This window comes from Apostichopus japonicus, chromosome 8 (assembly GCF_037975245.1).
Source record: "Apostichopus japonicus isolate 1M-3 chromosome 8, ASM3797524v1, whole genome shotgun sequence".
Lineage (NCBI taxonomy): Eukaryota > Metazoa > Echinodermata > Holothuroidea > Aspidochirotida > Stichopodidae > Apostichopus > Apostichopus japonicus.
In genome coordinates this window covers 11,758,726-11,779,923 of record NC_092568.1, presented here as the reverse complement: position 1 = coordinate 11,779,923, position 21,198 = coordinate 11,758,726, and the positions used below count along the sequence as shown (strand labels likewise).

At 35.1% G+C, this 21,198-nt stretch overlaps 1 protein-coding gene and 2 long non-coding RNA genes across 3 annotated transcripts in view; 2 read left to right on the top strand and 1 right to left on the bottom strand.

Moving 5' to 3' along the window:
* The window catches only part of LOC139970693 (uncharacterized), a 243,417-nt gene that overhangs the window by 74,970 nt on the left and 147,249 nt on the right, over nucleotides 1-21,198 (bottom strand). The gene's annotated exons all lie outside the window — the stretch shown is intronic.
* On the top strand, nucleotides 14,335-15,608 carry LOC139970395 (uncharacterized). Its single transcript, XR_011794139.1, has 3 exons — nucleotides 14,335-14,493; nucleotides 14,809-15,307; nucleotides 15,447-15,608. It is a non-coding gene; the product is annotated as an uncharacterized lncRNA (long non-coding RNA).
* On the top strand, nucleotides 18,722-20,035 carry LOC139970945 (uncharacterized). The gene is made up of 4 exons (XR_011794259.1): nucleotides 18,722-18,884; nucleotides 19,181-19,231; nucleotides 19,549-19,593; nucleotides 19,944-20,035. It is a non-coding gene; the product is annotated as an uncharacterized lncRNA (long non-coding RNA).

Genomic DNA, 21,198 nt, shown 5'->3' with positions numbered 1-21,198 from the left:
TATAAACGATATGCTTGTAGTCAATACTGCATTGCATGGAACTTGAGAAAAAGAACTTGATGCACATTACATCGCCAATAAGTAAACCTAGAAAAAAGGAAAGAAAACATACTATCGTTGTCAAAAAAAAATGATTTTAACTTTATTTTTAAAAGTTTAGCCATTTTTATTCACGCTGCAGATATTCAGGGCCAGCACACTCAACAGACCACAACAACGAGATGTGAAGGTAAAGTAACACTCACTGTAGTCGGTAGGCTATAATATATGGTTACAATATATTAAAGTATTTAGGCATATCTTCTTTTCAAGACTGTATGTAACGGGGCTGGGGTCACTTGTGGAAGTCTCTGCAGTCCCGTATTTAATATTTACCATGCAGTAGGTAAAACATTTTGACGAGAAAAGTCACATTTTTCATTTTTCAGGTTACACCCTGACTTACTACCAGTATACCTTCAAAAGTGCAACTGGTGAGTATTGAGTGAAAATGAATTACGTATTGTGCGCAAGAAAGGTTAATACTCAATTGATTTGAAAAATTTAAATATTAATCTTTCTATAATTTCTACTCAAGCTAATAAACCTGAGATTTGTGTAATAAAAGTCTTCTTGACTGTTTTCTAATATAACATAATTTGACACTCTTCCAGGCCCTGATCAGATCCAAAACACCGAGGAAACTCTAACAGGTGAGAAAAATAGATTGTTTGTTTACATCAAGGAGTTTTGATTGAGTTTTATTTTAAATTCTAACCCACACTATTTAAATTATTACTTCAAAATGCTTCTTCATATTTCTTTCAGATCCAACCGGTACCAAGACAGCCACCAAATACATGTACTATTGGACTGGTAAGTACCGTCATAATGTGTTACATGTCCGTGTCAAGGTGTTTCTCTTTGGAGATTCATTTGGCGGGGGGGGGTGGGGGTACATTATCCCCAATATATACTGTATCATCTGGAGGTTAAGAAGGGGATAAACAGTGGTGTGGGAAGGATTCGACTCCTTGACTATGACAGCAAGTAGACATATTATATAGCCTTAAAGTCATCGACACTGTACGTATATTTTTTTCAGCGATATTAATGGATTCCTCTGTTCTCTTTTCTCTGACAGATGGGGTTTCTTCATACCAACTGAAGGCGAATAAAATAACAACTCAAACCGAAGGTTTGTAATTTCAAATATATTTTAATAATAATGATAAGGAACCATGAATATTAAATGACAACTTATCTTATACATCATATATTCTGATGCATTAATAATACCTTTGTTTTCCTATTAGTCTGTCATATTATGATGTTACGTAATGTATTGTGTTTACAGACGGACAAACTATCACCCATACACAGGACATTCAACAGTCTGATTACTCTGGTGAGTAACATACTGTCCGTTATCTTATTTTTATGAATTATTCAACCCAATTACTAATCAATTTATAATCTGAAACAATCATAAGACATAATTAGCTTCTCATCAACATAATAATGTGTTTATCAAATTTCCCCATCTTTCCACCAGTCCATTCACCCCACTCTTCATCACTGCACAAAACATAATCGAGGAAGTTTTAACTCACAATGCTTCAGTATAATATCGATACGGTTATACTTGTAATTATTAACTAATCCATAATTTGTTGTAAATTACTCTCCTCGTTCACAGTTTTTGGGATTGGCAAGGAAGAGCTTAGCCACATCACTGATAACACTGTAGTAGGTAAGTAGCTATGTACCTCTGTCATTGATATACATGCATTGATATACGATCGCACATCGATAGAAAGAAATCCATACCTTTGATAATGTCGTGAATACATATATAACCTTCCTATTGTCAATCCATTATTGCTTTTAGAGTTTATGGAACGCCAAACAGTAAAGTTTAAACATTTATAATTTGTTTCCCTTCTTGTTTTAGCTGGAAAGCAAACAACAACAAACAAACAATTCAGTTTGCAGACCAGTGTTAGTGGTGAGTTAGATTTATTTATATAAAATATGAATGAAATTAATCTTTACATAACAAGATCTGCTCTTCATAAAGTTAAAGATAAATAATCAAGTTCTATTCGAAACTCGTATATTAAATTTATTTTATTTGTTGTTATGTTGTTATGTTTCCGTATTTTGGTATTAAATTTGCTATACTGACCGAAATATATGCATTATATGTACTATAAACAGTTTTTCTGTAAAGTAGGATAAAAATACGAACACATGAACCGAATGACAATAAAGAGGTGTTACAAGTTTTGAAATGAACTTGATTTAAATCTTTTATCCTCAGACGGGACATCCTGTCAGACTCAAACTCAGTGGGGCTCGGGGGAAACTGTATCAGGTATGGTTTAGTAAAGACCGTTAACCTTAATGTCTATGCTATTTTTATGTAAACTAATATTGACGAAAGTAATAGTCTTATTAAGTAATAAAGTAAATGTCAAGAAAACCAGTTTAACCTTTCACACTCTTGTTTCTATTGTTTCATAATGCTATGTACCTACTGTATCAGGTACGGTAAATATGAAAATGTGAATCACTTGAAGTAACAATTTTATTTTATTAAGTTTGTGTCCCGAGGCTTACAGATATGAAAATATAATAATAACTTCTAAACCTTTTGTATTTACTTCCAGATGATGATGTCACAACTACAGTATATCAGGATCAGCGAATCTCAACTGGTGAGTGATTTTTATCAGAACTATTATTGATTCAGTCATTTAGTGATATATTACAGTTAATACTCGTATCATAATTAATTAATATCGAACAATGTATTTCCTCTGAGGATCGTGAATCTCTCAATATTAATAAATATAGATCAATAAATTTATGATACCTTCTCGCTTTTACCGATATATATCCCATCATGGTCAAGGGATATCACAGTAGGCTATATAATACGTTGTTGGTGTTGCTTTGTTCATTTGCTTTTTAGAAGTGCCCTTCTAATACCATATCCTTGTCTTATATATAGATGGAGTTTCATCCACTGTAGTGACGTCATCAAACCAATCGACCCGCACAGGTAATTATGAATCGATTATGCAAATATACGTTAACGTTACTCTTCTGTGAGAGTTTGTATCTCTATTAAAGTTAAGGGTTCATCTAAAAAGCGAACAAAACCATCCCTAATGCAACCCTGTAGTCATTCATTGTATATTTTAGGGGGTGAGGGTGGCAATGCCTTTCTAGGGGAGGGGCAGGCAGAACCTTTCTAAAGGCCAAGTCCTGGCAATTAAAATATAACCGTATAAATATCTCACGATGTTTCCTTTGTTCTCCATCATAGGCCGATTGAAAACAAATAAATTAATTTTGTATTTTCTTGTTCATAGATGATACTTACTACAGCCACAGTTTGTTGGAAACGACTACGAATGGTAATAATTTACTCATCTCAATTGAACAATATATGTATAGCCATGTTAGAAACATTCATAACATTATCATCCAAATCACTTAAAACAATAATTGTAACAAACATTGACAAAAAAATCATCAAGATTGAATTTTCTTAATTCGTTCGATCGAAATATTAAAATTCCCTACGAAGTATGCTATCGAGTATCGAGATATAAGAATAATATGAAAATTATATACAATCATACTTGGAAGTATTGTCTTCTATTTATCGATGAGAAGTATACGCATGCGTCTTTATTTTCGCCGTTAATGAATGTTTATGGAGCAACTCGGGGTAACAGTCTGTCCTTTGCTATAACTATTTAAATATATATTTATTAAATAGATGGAAGTTACGAATACCAGGCTGAGGAGATAGACCTACGACAATCAGGTTTGTATATTTACTTCAAAAGATTCCATTTACTTAAAGTAGGCCTAAGTACTTTATTCTGTAACAAAGGTTTAAATATTGACTGGACTATAACATATTTATGATTATTTTAAACACTTTTACCATGGCTACTCCTTGAGCTACATCAGCAGACGTGCACAGGATTTCAAAGATGGGGGGGGGGGGGGGTTAATTGCTATATTTGCCCAGACTGATTTACTTAGGGGCATGACCGCAGAATGACCAGAGGCGGATCAAGGGTTCTTAAAGGAAGGGGTGTAGCCCTGTTGTCTTTGAAGCCGACTCTCGAATAAGTATGAAATGTGCATCCATCAAATAAATGATGCATTCTGAGGTATATTTAGACTTTAACGTTTAGACTATCATGTATATAATTCCGTCGAAAGTAAGTTTTGTGCTTATAACGATAAATACTTTTGAATTTCTGAGTGTGTCTGAAAAGCGGCCCGTTCACCCCATAACCCCTGTTTCTACACCTCGGGACGTCAGTGGGCCCAGAAGAGTGGTGTTATACTTTTCCGACTGAATATCCCCTCACTGAGGCTTCCTTCCACTGACTATGGAGGAAGGGGCCATCCCCCTCAGTCCCCCCCCCCTCCCGAGCAACCACTGATTCTATTTCCTTTATCCATAAAATATCTTATAGTAAATGAAAGCAATAAACGCCTGAACAAGGTTTCTTTAACGAATAAAGATTTTAACTAGTCATATTGACCTTTGACCTTTCTGAGATTACGTTTTCACAGCCACTGTAATATTGACATTGACGATCCTCTTATTTACCAACAGACGGTTTTTTCTTCATCAAACAAACCTACCCAGCAGGGAAAGGAGACGACGTGTTCACTAATGGTATGATACATGTTTACATTATCAATATACATTATTAGATAATTAAAATGAGCAAATATCAATTTAGAGACATTTTCATCACTTAATGGAATACATTACACGTTTACAATACTGTGTGGTTAACGTAAGATAGCATAATACAGAATATGTATATATACTGTATACTTTTCTCTGCGATGTTAGTAAAATTTTCTTCGTCACTTTTTGTCAGTTCCAAAGGCAGCTTTGTTTTGAAGGGCGAGTCCCTAATGAGGACCTAAACTGTAATTACTTCTTCATTTCACATTCCAAACTAGTATAAGTAATTATCTGAACTATTCATGGACCGTATAGGTACACGAACTTCTTCTGCACAATTTATTTTTGAGGTGTCATTCTTCTTTCTTTTTTTCATTTCATAACAGATGATCGTCACCTTTACCTGCAGTGCTGATGACTTTTACCCCCGGGGTAGGGGTAGGGGTGAGACTCGGGTACGTGAAGGGTCGGGTGGTGTTGAGGAACGGTATAAAGTCTCATATCCACTGGTTGGATGTCGAAGAATCTCGATGTGTGCCCATCCATACTACATCAGATCACTGGCCGGATGTGATTCCTTGGTAACCATGACGTCATCAACTTCCTATCACTCATATTGATATATTCAGCTATGCTTTGTTTCGCGATGTGTTTGTTTCGTTGTAATCGTCAAATATATCGTTTTTATCCGTAACTCGTTCCTTTCGCTTCTTTCTATTACGTTGTATGTTTTATGACAAGGGTGGAATCTAGGCATATAAAACACACACATATAAAATCACAAGAAATCTTCCCTGTGTGAATACGACAACATTCCCTCATAACATTCATTGAATGGCTATACTTTATTTTGTGTTCAAGTTTAAAAAGGAATCACACAAGCTGTTCTTTGACTTCGATTTTATGTTGTTATTTAACATCGCAAAAAGTGAATGAAATTTTTGGGATTTCTCTGGACTTTTGCGTTAACAGTAGATGACTACTACGGGGCTCGTCTCTACCCATACACTCCCCCCACCATCTCTTTCTGGCCCGATCCCTCCCCCCCCTTTCCATCTAAAATATGTTAATTAAACAGAAATCAATTTAACAAAGTGTTATAGGCAAAATTCAACAACACAATTAAAGACGAATTGCATAATGAACCACAGCTCATTACCGCACATTAAAGCATCGGTTCTTTTTTGTTTATTCACACGTTAGATAACCAAGGGATACGGAAATAACGGGCGGAGGGCAGTGGTTGCCTTTAGACTCGTAGGTAAATTATTGCAATGGATAATAAACATATCACATTTCGGGTCAGAGCCTTACTGTTATTACTACTATTACGAGTTTACGCTAGCGAAGTGCAGACTTGCATATACAGTATATTGTCGTTCTCCGCGCCCATTAATTGGAGAGCCCAATTAGCATTGACAATTCACGTATATATATTTAATAGTTTTGATTATTATATAAAAGAGCCGTTAACCTTGCAGTTTATACATCTAAATTGGTTATAGTAGTTTATACGTAAGAAACACGTCATTGTGGTCACTCCGTAGCGTTATCATTCAGTTACTCGGAGGGAAACAAGGATCCACGTTTAACCTGTCTGTCGTGGTAACGACCCGTGACACTGAGACCAGGCTGTCAATATTAGAACTGAGATTAAGACGTTCACCTCTCTGACGTGGATTGTTTATGTAATGGTAGAGTGAATCCTGATTATGCGCAGCGGTGCTCTCCTGAAAATGTTACTGGATTACATTTGAAAGACTTCCAACTCAAATCTGAATCACGCACAGAAAACAAAACTCAGTTATCTATCGTCCCTTTTCATTGTTCATATCACACTGTTTTACACGTTTTCTCAAGGGAGGGATGACAAGCACTTTATCCTTCTCCGCGAGGACATACAACCACAACCGCATAACTTACATTTACCCATCCTTGGTCATCCTAAATGTATTAAGCATTGTTACAGAGAAACTCCTGTAAATTCAGAAATCTTCAAAACGTTATCTAGCGCTATCCTCCCGTCACGCTAATAAACAGGAGATAATCCATTCTACTCAAATGTAAATATCAATATAAACCTATATATGATCACAATACCCCACCGAATATCAATATAAGCCTGTATACGCTCACAATTCATATATTAACATGGGCCTATATATGCTCACAATTTATATATAAATATATAAGACAATACATGTTCATAATTTATACATTAATATAAGCCTCTATATGCTCATATTTTATAAATCAATATAAGCCTATATATTCTCACAATTTATATATTAATATTAGCCCATATTAGCCAACAATTTATATATCAATATAAAACTACATTATGCTCACAATTTATATATCAATATAAGCCTATATAAGCTCACAATTTATCATCAATATAATCCTATATATGCTCACAATTTATATATCAATATAAGCCTATACAAGCTCACAATTTATCATCAATATAATCCTATATATGCTCACAATTTATATATCAATATAAGCCTATATAAGCTCACAATTTATCATCAATATAATCCTATAAATGCTCACAATTTATACATCAATATAATCCAATATGCTCACAATTTATATATCAATATAATCCTATATATGCTCACAATTGATATATCAATATAATCCTATATATGCTCACAAATTATTTATCAATATAAACCCATGATCACAGTGTATATGTTAATGTAAGCCTATATATGCTCACAATTTTTATATTTATTTAAGCCTATTATGCTAACAATTTATGTATAAACATGAGCCTATAAATGCGCACAATTTATATATCAATATAAACATATATGCTTCCAATGTATATGTTAATATCGGCCTATATATGCTCACAATTTATATATCAATATGTTCACAATTTATATGTCTATATAAACCATATATGCTCACAATACATATGTTAATAGCGGCAGATATATACTCACAATTTATATATTAATGTCATCCTATTTATGCTCACAATTTCCCCAACGTGTATGCTACTTATTCAACTTCTCCTCAAGATAAAGAGGATAGTGCTAGTATTTTCATGATATTACTCTATTTAGAACTGACGCCAAAGCGTTTCGTACATAAACAATGCAAATAACAATAAACATCACGTTAAGATGTTACTGCATGGAAACATGGTTAAGTGGTCGTCAAAATGTTAAGACCTTTCCGACGGTAAATATAGTAGCAATTTACAACAAAATGATTAAATGCTCAGGTACGGCCAGTGTGATGAAGCGAGAAGGAATGGAGGGTACACACAGACACAAGACACAGTACCAAACTAATAAGTAGGCTATCGATGAAACTGAAATATCATTTCTTTCCAGGCATAACATATAACATAGCAGCAATAACGGGTACTTTGACCGGCGTTTAACAGACAGATACAGCTTAAAATAAAGATATAGACAACTGACCAAGTACTGGCGTCGGACTCGGCTGCTCCTTTTACAAATATAAGCATGACGTGTTAACACAGTTATAAAGTCGTCCTTTCTTTCCTAAGGACTAGGTCTGCCTAATGCAGCGAAAACGCTAGAACTATTACATAATACTAAACAATAGTATCAAACGCAAGCCTTCCCCAGAAAGTCATCTTCAATGCAGCATAATATTGAATATAGCAACAATATATTGACAATTAGCAACAAATGATACATTCCTAAATCTAATAATTTTGTTGATGTAAAATATGATGAATTACGCTGGCATCATAATATCATCATTTTCAACATTGTACAGCAAGATAATAAATTGCTGCAGAATTTCAGCGAAAGATCTTAACATTTTGACAGAACCTTAAAGTGTCAATAGTGAGATAATAAACAAGTGATTCTGATTAAAAGGCAACAAAATTGTCCATTTTTTGGGCACTTTTATAACATTGTCACACCTTCCCTCTAAGTAACGCAAAAACCTGTTCTTATGCTAGGGAACATATAGTGTATGAATCGAGTATATACCGTACTGGCTTAAACATCGCTGTATCGCAAAGTTGTATTATTAGAAAGATTTTAAAAGTTTTCAATTTTGACTCAAAAATGAATAATACCACAAGTCTATAGCCTTAGAAAAATGTTCATTTGAGGCAAAAAAAAAAGAGGTTATACCTGACTTCGAATCTCCTTCAAAGCGAGAAAAACAGTATAAGAACTTTCGTTGATCATTAATTGATTCTTTAAAGAAGAGTCTCATGAATCTGTTATAGCTTTCAGCTTTTGGGAGTTCATCTCTGCCTTCACAACGATTTCCGTGGAGTCTAAATGTCCTTAATAATCATATGAAAATGAATAAACCGACAAGGCTTAGAAAAATGTTCATTTGAGGTACAAAAATGAAGTTTCATGAATTCATACCACATTCCAAATATGACATTCTGACGTTGATACATGGCTTCAACACTCATTCAAAGTGAAGATAAATAACATAACAATTTTCGTTTGTAACAATTATTGCTTGTTTAAAGAAGAGTCGCATGAATTTTTAATATATTACAAATAGTATACATCCTGACGATTATCACTGACTTTTCAACAACTACCGTGGAGTCTTAATCCTTCAAAGTAACAAAAGCGGAAGGAACAGTTGTTCATACTAATATTGTCATATTTTAATTTGGACATCCAGACGTGTATTTATGAATTTGAATCGGCTGCAGTGAGGATTAAAATCCTAGAAGAAGCGAGCTATGTTGGTGACAATAACTTCGTAAAAAAAACGTAATGTATATTCACAAGTTCGCATTACTCAAAATTTATAATATCAAAGTTTGAAATATTACGAGTCCCTTTCGAAAGGGAATACAAACTCCACATACGGTTTGGGTGGCTTATTCATGAGAAGCTGGGCATTCTTTACAGGAGTTTGCCGCAGACGAACGCTCCGCCCCTCCTTTGAAATGAAAGATTAAGTCACTGCTTCATTGCCTAATTAACGAATAAACATTCCCAGGACATGATTACGACGTTGGCCTTTATTGTCTCACCCTTCTCTAATGTACAGGACATGCTGCCGTCGTGATCTGAGTAACTCAGCAAGATATCTATACCTTGTCCAATTTATCGTCATTTATAACATTTATGAATGCATATATGTGCAACATATTCTGTGTTTATACAGAACAACGAAATACTGTATTACGCAATACCATACGCGTACTGTAACATAATAAGCTAAAGAGAGACATTTCGGTTGCGAAAGGTAAACGAAACGGTACATTTCTATCAGTTTTGCGAATAATAATTCGCGAAAAGTTTTCAAAATTACGTCACGTGACCAATATGCACTAAAAATTAATGTTATCAATCAGAATTGCATAAACCTATCCTTTCATCGTGTTTAAATTAGGAGAGATGGCGCTGGTTAAATAATAGTTTCGTCATATATTTAATTTGTGATGGCACTCCTAGGCTTCCGTAAGCTAATTTTTAGGAGGATAGCGCCTCATTGGGCCACGTATTCAGTAGACATGGGCTGCATGCACACATGCCGGTCGCAGAGAGTGTCTTGCTCTCTGGCCAAAGACAAGCAGGGCCGGCTCTGAAGACAAGGATTCACGCACGCCACCTATCACGCTTCCGACCCTCCTCGCATCCTCCCGGGCTCGCACCATACCTACAGCCGGAGGTATTATGTCTCCAGCCTGTCTCGAACCCGAGCCACGGTTTACTCGATTAGCAGTGCAAGGTCTTTCGCTTACACCGTCGCTTACCAACACATCAGCTATAGAAAACATACTTCAGAACTAATATTAAGACGAGACTGGAAAAAGAGGGAAAAGTCAAAATATTATTTTCTCATGTTCGACAACTTTGGTAGGACTCGACCCCTAGATATCAACTTCGTAGTCCTCTTCTACACCCACTGAGCTTTCGGACTACAATTAAACATCAAACAATATAAACTTAGCTTGGACCACACATCTAAAAAGAAAAGAAACCCCATAAAATGAAAGCAGGAAGCAATTCGTCTCTTCTAAGTTCGTTCTTAGTGAGCAGACAATGTTGGATTCTTGAAATGTCAGATGAACAATAAGCTTATCCTACGCTTCTATATTGATTCATTCAAGACATGACGAATTTTAGATTGCAAAATAAATACTCCCGTTATGAAGGGCTGAAGCTGAAGCGAATTTGTTTTTATCACAAATTAGTTTCGTCATATTATATCATATATTTTCATGATACGTTAACAGAATTCATTCTTTATTGAAATCTGTGTACGATTGGGCGCTTGAAGCTCGACATCTGGCGCAAAACTGAACGACAGAATATCCAGTTTCTCAAATCAAAAGTCCTAAAAGTAACAATATAGGTCGCTCCTATACACCTTACCAATATCATGTGTTTAGTGTCTGTTCCCTTTCGAATAGACTAGTAGTATATCATAGATATAGATATATCAAACATTTACAATATATATATATGTGGGTAGGTACGCAGGTATCTCATATCTCTATATTGACCCAAATTCAGACATTGTATGTTTTATTAAGACGACCAAGTGTTACAAGACTATCAAGTGTCACACGACGCACTGAACTTTGATAAGATGTGTAACGAAGAGTGAGTCTCATGAATCTGTAACAGATTTCCAATTTGGGAGTTCATCTCTGCTCTCTCAACGACTACCGTGGATTCTAATGTCCTTAAACTGAAAAAAAAAGGAAAACAGAAAGAATATTTTGTATACTTGTTTTGTTTCCAATAAGGGACCTAAAATAAGACAAGAATTTTATCAGGGATGTATGTGAATTACAAACCCACATATATAACTGAATAATGTAATTTCCTCTTTTCAAAGAATCTTTGATGGATTTTCATGGAAGTTGCAGCTATTTTCAAGATTTCTAATGCATATTAGAGTGGTTAGGACAATGCTGTTCATAGGTGTCCGTAGAACTACTTTATAAAGAGATCGATTGTTAACAGCAATGTATCAATCTACCCAATCATATACAGAGCAATGTTGAAATTATAAATATAAATGACGAAGCCAAGATTTCTTTTGAGCTCTTTCACTCAAAGATCGATTCTTTTATCTTACTCTCTGATAACTCTCTATACCAAAACATGTTAACTTAATGTAATAACCAGAGCATCAAAGTATGAAATCAAACACCATTTATCTCCGCCTTATTCTTATACGCTTTTGTCGAAAAGTCCATGTTTTATATCTCGAACGTTTGACATTTTATCTCAGAAGTTCCTTTATCCAAACTTTCGACATATATCTCGTATTTCTCAAGTTATATTTCAAAAATGTGATGATCATAAAATTCCGACGTTTATTTTGAAATTTCAATGTTTTATCTAAGAATGTTGACGGTTTCAGAATTTGAGAATTTCTACTTTAAACCTCCAAATGAGTTTAACCTTTACATTGTGACGCTCATGTCAAAAGTTTGACGATATTTGTCAAACTTTGGACATTTTGTTCCGAAATTTGTAGTTTTACTCCGTAATTTCGGACATACTATCGAAACTTTGACCTTTTTTTTATATTGCCGCAACAATTCAAAATTTTCATGGATAACCGTATGAGAATACAAAGGGATGACTTGATTGTTTATTTTTCTAGCTCCGATCCAGGACTGAGATGAGAGGTGTACATCCCCCTCTTTCAACCCACCAGATAAAAAATAAACTAAGACCAAAACTAATTATAAACCTCGTTAATAGTCCTAAATATGCCTCAGAATATACCATTTCACGTCGAATATTTTTTTGAGGGGAGGTAGAGGGGAGAGTGGATAGGAAAGTGGGGGTGGAGGGAGGGTGAGTGGGGTACCCCGTATCCTCTATTAGGAAGTTGGCTTCTTCAGGCTCACATCTTGTCCTTTCTCCGCCTCTGCTCTGTATGCTCATAGTGCTGTGTCATACATATATTTCCAATTCGTAAAATATTCAAATCCACGGAAGACTCCTCTCAACAGCTCTACAAAGCAGCAATTCTGAATAGGTCAACAGAATCTGGTTCCTGTGTTGAATTTGAACCGGGAACAGATAGTGGCAATTGAAAATCGCGAAGGACACCGTGCGTGATCATGGCGAAAGCATAGGACACATGGGTCGCCTTCAGCGTAGCCTACAACGGTATAGCGTCAAAGATACGCTAGATCCTTAAACATAATACCATACACAAACAGTGACGTCAGTACACGCACAAGCCTACACACGTTTTTTACTGTATAATTTATTGCAGTGCGTCCGTACGAACACTGCGATGGAGCCAACTTGCGCGTGTACGTGCGCGCATTCAGTTACCGATGTGCTATAACAGGTCTCTGTATAGTATATATATGTTTCGAAGCACAACAACAGATCTCGGAGCGTAAACGCACTGAGTGATCATTGCGCGAGCGTACCTGTACATGTGACGTCACACAGAAATGACATGGACAACGACGATAAACATTATAAGGTATATATGTAATGTAATGTTTATATTGCAATTGCTCTTCGTTGAAGATAAGTCTATTGTGTGATTTCTCAAGATGTTCTTTACATTCTCACTGGCAAGCTACTATGCTTCCTCTTACATGGCTAGGAAGTTCACCAAATTCCTGGCCTATGGGCGAGGTAAGTTATGACCTACAAATATATGTTTATTTGTTGCGTTTTTAATCATCATTTTACGTGGAAGTCTACCAAGTGATCCGAGTTAAGACTCCTTGTGTTATTTGGGATCTTTCGTAGTAAAACATGATAATATCTTTATGTGACAATTAGCCCGAATTAAACTTCATTCTATACGTCAAACATTTCTTTTAAATTGATTTTATTTGATGAACCTCTTTGTGAATAAAATTCCTACAGTTTAATAGGCCTACATATAATATTCAGTTTGTGTACGAATTTATTGGAACTGTAAGCCTGAATAAAGCGTCTACCTATAAAACGCAATTGTCAAATAATATTCTCTGATGAACATCATTTGAATTTAAAATGCTTTTTAAAGTGCTCATGAAAATTTCATAACTCAGTTCATTTTCGATAGATATGTAGTTGGGTTGGGTGTAAACATTAAAATTTAACCCACAAGACTTATACCAGATCTCTGCATACAATGTTTCTGATTCCATTTTGTAACCAAAATATAAGGCAAGTCATTAAGGCAAACTGATTTCATTTTTTATAGTTAGTCAGATATATTTTCGTTTATCCTCAGCTCAATACATCCTCCCAGAAGGATGTTACGGGTACCGTCCTCCGTTTCAAGGTAAGGTGTAGGTCAAAGTCAAATTACGTCATCCAATTATGGTGGAGCATTTATATCACGTGATTAATATATCCATTTAATAGATAAATTGAATATCATATATTGACCAGTGCCTTCAGTAATAATTTAGACAGGAAGTGATGGGTGGGGTAGGGGGGGGGGCGGTATATCCTATGGTAGCTTACAGGTCAGGGCCTGGAGGATAAGGAGAGGAAAAACTTTCAGAAATCAAGGTATGTGTATATAGTTATTCATTCTCCTGGTGTGATTCTCTGGTTTGCTTTTCCTTCCACGGTGAGTAAGGTAACGATGAGACGACCATACACTCTCATAATCCCCCTCCACCCCCACCCCACCCCTCCAAGGTACATGGTGACGTGATAGTCCTGTATTCCGATTCTAAGTGAAGCCATGTAGTTAAAGCATCGTTCTTGTTATTATTACTGTTTTTATCTACATAGATCTAAAACGGAAACCCTTCACTCGGGAATTTCCCGTCACCGAAGAAAATGTTTCTTCGCTTCTTTGCTTTCCATCAGGTATTTCTCCAAGTTTATTTTTCTAGTTTCTACAGTACTTTACAATAACTCAGCATTCAGATACAATTCCATGAACGACGGCTGCTAAGTTTGCTACCGCCCTCTAATTACAAAGATCCGAACCATTCATCGTCCTTTCACGGTTGATCGGGCAAGAACTTCATAAATAATTTTAAGTTTCCATGAATGTTTTTAACTTCTTCCGTGCTTGCTTTCTTTTAGTGTGTATGCGTGTGTGTGTCACCTAATAACATTAATGCTCAGATGATGTCACTTTCACATATATATGGAAACTCTCTTCTTCTTTTTTTTTAGAGCAAACCCTGCGCATGCGTGAAGATCTTTTTAACAGTAAGCGTAATCATCTCTTCCTTTACATAATGAAAACTAATATTCACGTTAAAGCACGTAGTTAAGTATCTCATTTATAAAAAAAAATGTTTGCTGACCATCCATAAAACAAGATCACATACATATTAAATTCAAACTTTACATTAAACTATAATGTTGTTAATTATCATTTTACTCCCATTCAGGCTATCTTGATCTTACGATGCAAGACCAGCTAAGACTTTATCCAGATTTTATGCTGGCAAAACTTGAAGGTGAGTTACTATGACTTCTTGTATTGAAAGAAACATGCGAACAATATACTTTATTTAAATGAACACAAAACCATTTAATTGGTTTTATGATGACGGTTTGAAATAGTTGTTAATTGTTGCTTATATCAGTTTGTTCTTTTCTTTCTTTACTGCAGCAGAACGCCTCATTCAAGGCCTTCCTTCATGTGTTCCTCTCGATCACAAGAACGGTAAGTCGAACTTTATACGTAGTACAGTATACCCAAAATATTGAAAACAAACGAGATTGTACGTAAAACTCATTAAACAATATTGAGCATACATTTTATCATTCGATATTTTATATTTTGTACTTAATCTTTCCTTTAGATCCTGAGAGAATGTTACTGATTCCAAGCGGTTACTTTGGGATCATTAATTTACCTCGAGGTGAGTTTTTTTTAAAGAAAGGTTTCCTTGTTGTTATCTTTACTGAATGCCTGTAGTATCAGAACACACATACACACACTCACAGTCTCTCTCTTCTCGTTACCGTCCCTCTCACCTCATCTACCCTTCATGACATCCACCCATTCCCCCTTTTATTCACTTCACTGCTGAATAGAAAATATCAGAATGCAGACCTCGCAATCTGATATGGTTACTTACATTCGTGATATGTATATGGTTACTTACATTCGTGTTCTGAATATGGTTACTTACATTCGTGTTCTCAATATGGTTACTTACATTCGTGTTCTGTATGTGGTTACTTACATCCGTGATCTGTATCACGAGTCATTCCATCATAAAATCGGCAAGTCATTGTCAGTCGAGTTATTGCCTCGATTCACTGTATTATCTCTTAGACTAACATATCTCTACAGACTAAAATATCTCTACAGACTTAAATAATTTGGATTGTTTGAATTTCATGTGAAATTCTTTTGTGATTAGTATACTAAAGATATGGAATAAAAATCCATTTACAATTCAATATTTTTCGTCAGACCATAACTTGATTATATATTTTATTTTGTAGTCGAGCAGTACACGACCCCTGCTGCCTTCGAGTTTCATCAACAAGATGATACTACCTCTACCTGGTCTGGTAAGATATATTTTGTTTCCATTCAGTATTTCATCATTTTCGTGACTTTTTAATACCATAAACGATATGGAAGTTGGTGCACAGTACATCGCCAATAAGTAAAACCTAAGAGAAAGGGAAGAAAACAAACTATCGATGTCATAAATGTTAAAGTTTATTTTATAAAATTTTCCCCAATTTTATTCACGCTGCAGATATTCAGGGCCAACACACTCAACAGACCACAACAACGAGATGTGAAGGTAAAGTAACACTCACTGTAGTCGGTAGGCTATAATGTATGGTTACATTATATTAAAGCATCTAGGTGTATCTTCTTTTTCAAGACTGTATGGTGGTGGGGGGGGGGTGGGGTCACCTGTGGAAGTCTATGCAGTCCCGTATTTAATATTTATCAGTAGGTAAAACATTTTGACGAGAAAAGTCACTTTTTCCTTTTTCAGGTTACACCCTGACTTACTACCAGTATACCTTCAAAAGTTCAACTGGTGAGTATTGAGTGAAAATGAATTACGTTTTGTGCGCAAGAAAAGTTAAAACTAAATTGATGTGAAAAATTGAATATTAATCTTTCATTTCTTTCTATAATTTCAACTCAAGGTAATAAATCTGAGATTTATGTAATAAAAGTCTTCTTGACTGTTTTCTAATATAATATAATTTGACAATCTTTGCAGGCCCTGATCAGATCCAAAACACCGAGGAAACTCTAACAGGTGAGAAAAATAGATAGTTTTGATTGATTTTTATTTTAAATTCTAACACGTACTTTTGAAATTATTACTTCAAAATGCTTTTTCATAATTCTTTCAGATCCGACCGGTACCAAGACAGCCACCAAATACATGTACTATTGGAGTGGTAAGTGTCGCTATATTGTGTCACATGTCGTTGCCAAGGTGTTTCTCTTCGGATGTTCATTTGGCGGGTGGGGTGGGGGGGGGGGGGGGTGTGGGCGTAACTTACGCTCAATATATACGGTATCATCTGGAGGTATAGAAGGGGATAAACAGTGGTGTGTGAAGGATTACCTCATAGAGCTATTACGGCTCCTTGACTACTTACAACAAGTAAACATATAGCCTTAACGTCATCGACACTGTGACTTTTTCTGTGAGTTTATTGTTTCAGCGATATTAATGGATTCCTCTTTCCTTTCTCTGACAGATGGGGTTTCTTCATACCAACTGAAGGCGAATAAGATAACAACTCAATCCGAAGGTTTGTAATTTCAAATATTTAATAATAATAATGATAAGGAATCATGAATATCAAATTACAATTTATCTTATAGATTTATAATACCTTTGATGGCCTATTAGTCTGTCATATTATGATGTGACGTAATATATTCTCTGTTTACAGACGGACAAACTATCAGCCATACACAGGACATTCAACAGTGTGATTACTCTGGTGAGTAACCTACTGTTCATTATTTTGTTATAATTTATTATTTTAACCAATTATTAATTTATTTATTATTTGAACAGTCATAAGACATAATTAGCTTCTCATAAACTTAATAATGTGTTTAGCAAATGTCCTCATCTTTCCACCAGTCCACCCACCCTACTCTTCATCACTGTACAAAACATAATCGTGGAAGTTGTAACGCACACTGCTTCAGTATGATATCGATGCGGTTACATTTGTAATTATTAAATAATCCATAATTTGTTGTAAATTACTCTCCTCGTTCACAGTTTTTGGGATTGGCAAGGAAGAGCTTAGCCACATCACTGATAACACTGTAGTAGGTTAGTAGCTATATACCTCTGTCATTGATATACATGCATTTATATACGATCGCACAGCGATAGAAAGAAATCCATACATTTGATAATGTCGTGAATACATATATAACCTTCCTCTTGTCAATTCATCATTGTTGGCTGTTATAGTTTATGGAACGCCATACAGTATAATTTACAAATTTATTATTTTGTTCCCTACTTATTTTAGCTGGAAAGAAAACAACAACAAACAAACAATTCAGTTTGCAGACCAGTGTTAGTGGTGAGTTGGATTTATTTATATAAAATATGAATGAAATGAATCTTAACATAACACGATCTGCTCTTCATAAAGTTAAAAGACTTCAAAAGATAAATAATCAAGTTTTACTCCGAAACTCGTTTATTAAACTTATTTTATCTTTCTTTGTTCTTTATGTTGTTATAATACCAAAGTGTGGAATTAAATTGCTGCTACAAACAGTTGTCATGTAAAGAATACAAATAAGAACACATGAACCGGATGACAGTAAAGTTTTGTTTAAACAAGTTGGAGTTTTGTAATTAACTTGATTTACATATTGTATCCTCAGACGGGACATCATGTCAGAGTCAAACTCAGAGTGGCTCGGAGGAAACTGTATCAGGTATGGTTTAGTTAAGACCATTTACCTTCATTTCTAAGCTATCTTGTGTAAACTAGTATTTACGAAATTAATAAAGTAAAAATGTAAATGTCAAGAAAACCAATTTAACCTTTCACACTCTTGTTTCTATTATTTTATATTGTTATGTACCTACTGTATCAAGTACGGTAAATGAAAAAATGTAGACCACATGAAGTAACAAACATTTTGTATTAAAGACTGTGTCCCGAGGCTTACAGGTATCAAAATATAATAATTACTTCTAAACCTTTGTATTTACTTCCAGATGATGACGTCACAACTACAGTATATCAGGATCAGCGAATCTCAACTGGTGAGTGATTTCAATCAGAAATAATATTGATTCAGTCATTTAGTGATATATTACAGTAAATGTTCGTATCATAATTAATTAATATCGAAAAATGATGTTACTCTGAGGATCGTGAATTTCTAATATTTATAAATATAGATCAATAAAATTATGATACCTTCGCGCTTTTACCGATATATATCCCATCATGGTCAAGGGGATATCACAGTAGGCTATATTATACGTTGTTGGTGTTGCTTTGTTCATTTGCTTTTTAGTAGTGCCCTTCTAATACCATATCCTTGTCTTATATATAGATGGAGTTTCATCGAGTGTAGTGACGACATCAAGCCAATCGACCCGCACAGGTAATTATGAATCGATTATGCAAATGTACGTCAACGGTACTCTTTTCTCTTAAATAGGAGTTTGTATCTCTATTACATTAAAGGGTTCATCTAAAAAGCGAACAAAAAATTCTAATGCAATCCTGCAGTGTTTCGTTGTATATTTTCGGGTTGGGGGGGCAAAGCCTTCCTAGGGGAGGGGCAGGCAGAACCTTTCTAAAGGCCAAGTCCTGACAATTTAAATATCGTATAAATATCTCACGATGATTCCTTCCTTTGTTCTCAATTATAGCCCGATTGAAGACAAATCAATTTATTTTGTATTTTCTTGTTTATAGATGATACTTACTACAGCCACAGTTTGTCGGAAACGACTACGAATGGTAATAATTTACTCATCTCAATTGAGCGATATGTGTATAGCGATGCTTAGCCATTCATAACATATTATCAATATTACACAAAACAATAATTGTAACAAATTTCGACAGACACATTACGAAGAATGAATTTTCTTAGACTTTCGATCGAAATATTAAAATTCCCTACGAAGTATGTTATCGATCGTCGAGATATAAGAATTATATGAAAATTATATACAATCATACTTGGAAGTATTTTCTTACATTTATCGATGAAAAGTTATACGCATGCGTCTTTATATTCGCCGTTTGATTGAATATTAATGGCGCAACTTGGGGTAAAAATTTGAAATTGTTTATTTTTCTTACAGATGGAAGTTACGAATACCAGGCTGAAGAGATAGACCTACGACAATCAGGTTTGTTTATTTGCTTCAAAAGATTCCATTTATTTAAAATAAGTAAGTTATTCTGTACCAAAGGTTTAACTATTGACTGGACCCTGACAAGAATATTTAACACACGTTTGACATGGCTATTTCTTGAGCTACATCAGCAGACGTGCACAGGATTTCAAAGTTGGGGTGGGGAGGGGGGGGGGTTAATTGCTTAATTTGCCCAGACTGATTTACGTAGAGAGGCGGATCAATGGCTCCTAAAGGAAGGGATGTGGCCATGTGATCTTTGAAGCCGACTCCCGAATAAGTATTAAATGTTCAGACATCAAAATAATTGATGGATTCTGAGGTATATTTAGACTATAAATTATATCTATAATTTCGATCACACGCAAGTTTTGTGCTATAGAGTACATTTGAATCTCTGAGTGAGTCTGAAAAGCGGCCCGTTCACCCCATACCCTCGGTTCTACACCTCAGGACGCCAGCCGGCTCAGAGGAGTGGTGTTACTCTTTTCCGACAGAATATCCCCGTACTGTGGCTTTCTCCCACTGACTATAGAGGAAGGGGCCGTCCCACCCCCCCCCCCCCGGGCATGCCACTGAGTTATATACTATTTTCTTTATCTATAAAATATTTTGTAGTAAAGTAAAGCAATAACGTCAGAACAATGTCTCTTAAACGAATACATATTTTAACAAGTCATATTGACCTTTGACCTTTCTGACTTAACATTTACGCAGACACTATAAGATTGACATTGAGCATCCTCTTATTTACCAACAGACGGTTTTTTCTTCATCAAACAAACCTACCCAGCAGGGAAAGGAGACGACGTGTTTACTAATGGTATGATACATGTTTACATTATCAATATACATTATTAAATAATTAAAATGAGTAAATATCAATTTAGTGACATTTTTTATCGCTGAATGGAATACATCACACGTTCACAATACTGTGCGGTATACGTAAGGTTCCATTTTATAGAACATGCATATATACTGTATACTTCTCGCTGTGATGTTAGTAAATTTTCGCTAGGATCGAAACGTCGGGGCCTTTTACTTTGACACATTTTCTAACACAGGTTCTTCAGTGGATAAGCAGTTTGCTAACAGTTTTTTTTTCTCGTCACTTTTCGTCAATTGCAAAGGCAGCTTTCCAAACTAGTATAATTAATAACCCGAACTATTCATGGACCGTATAGTTTCACGAACTTCT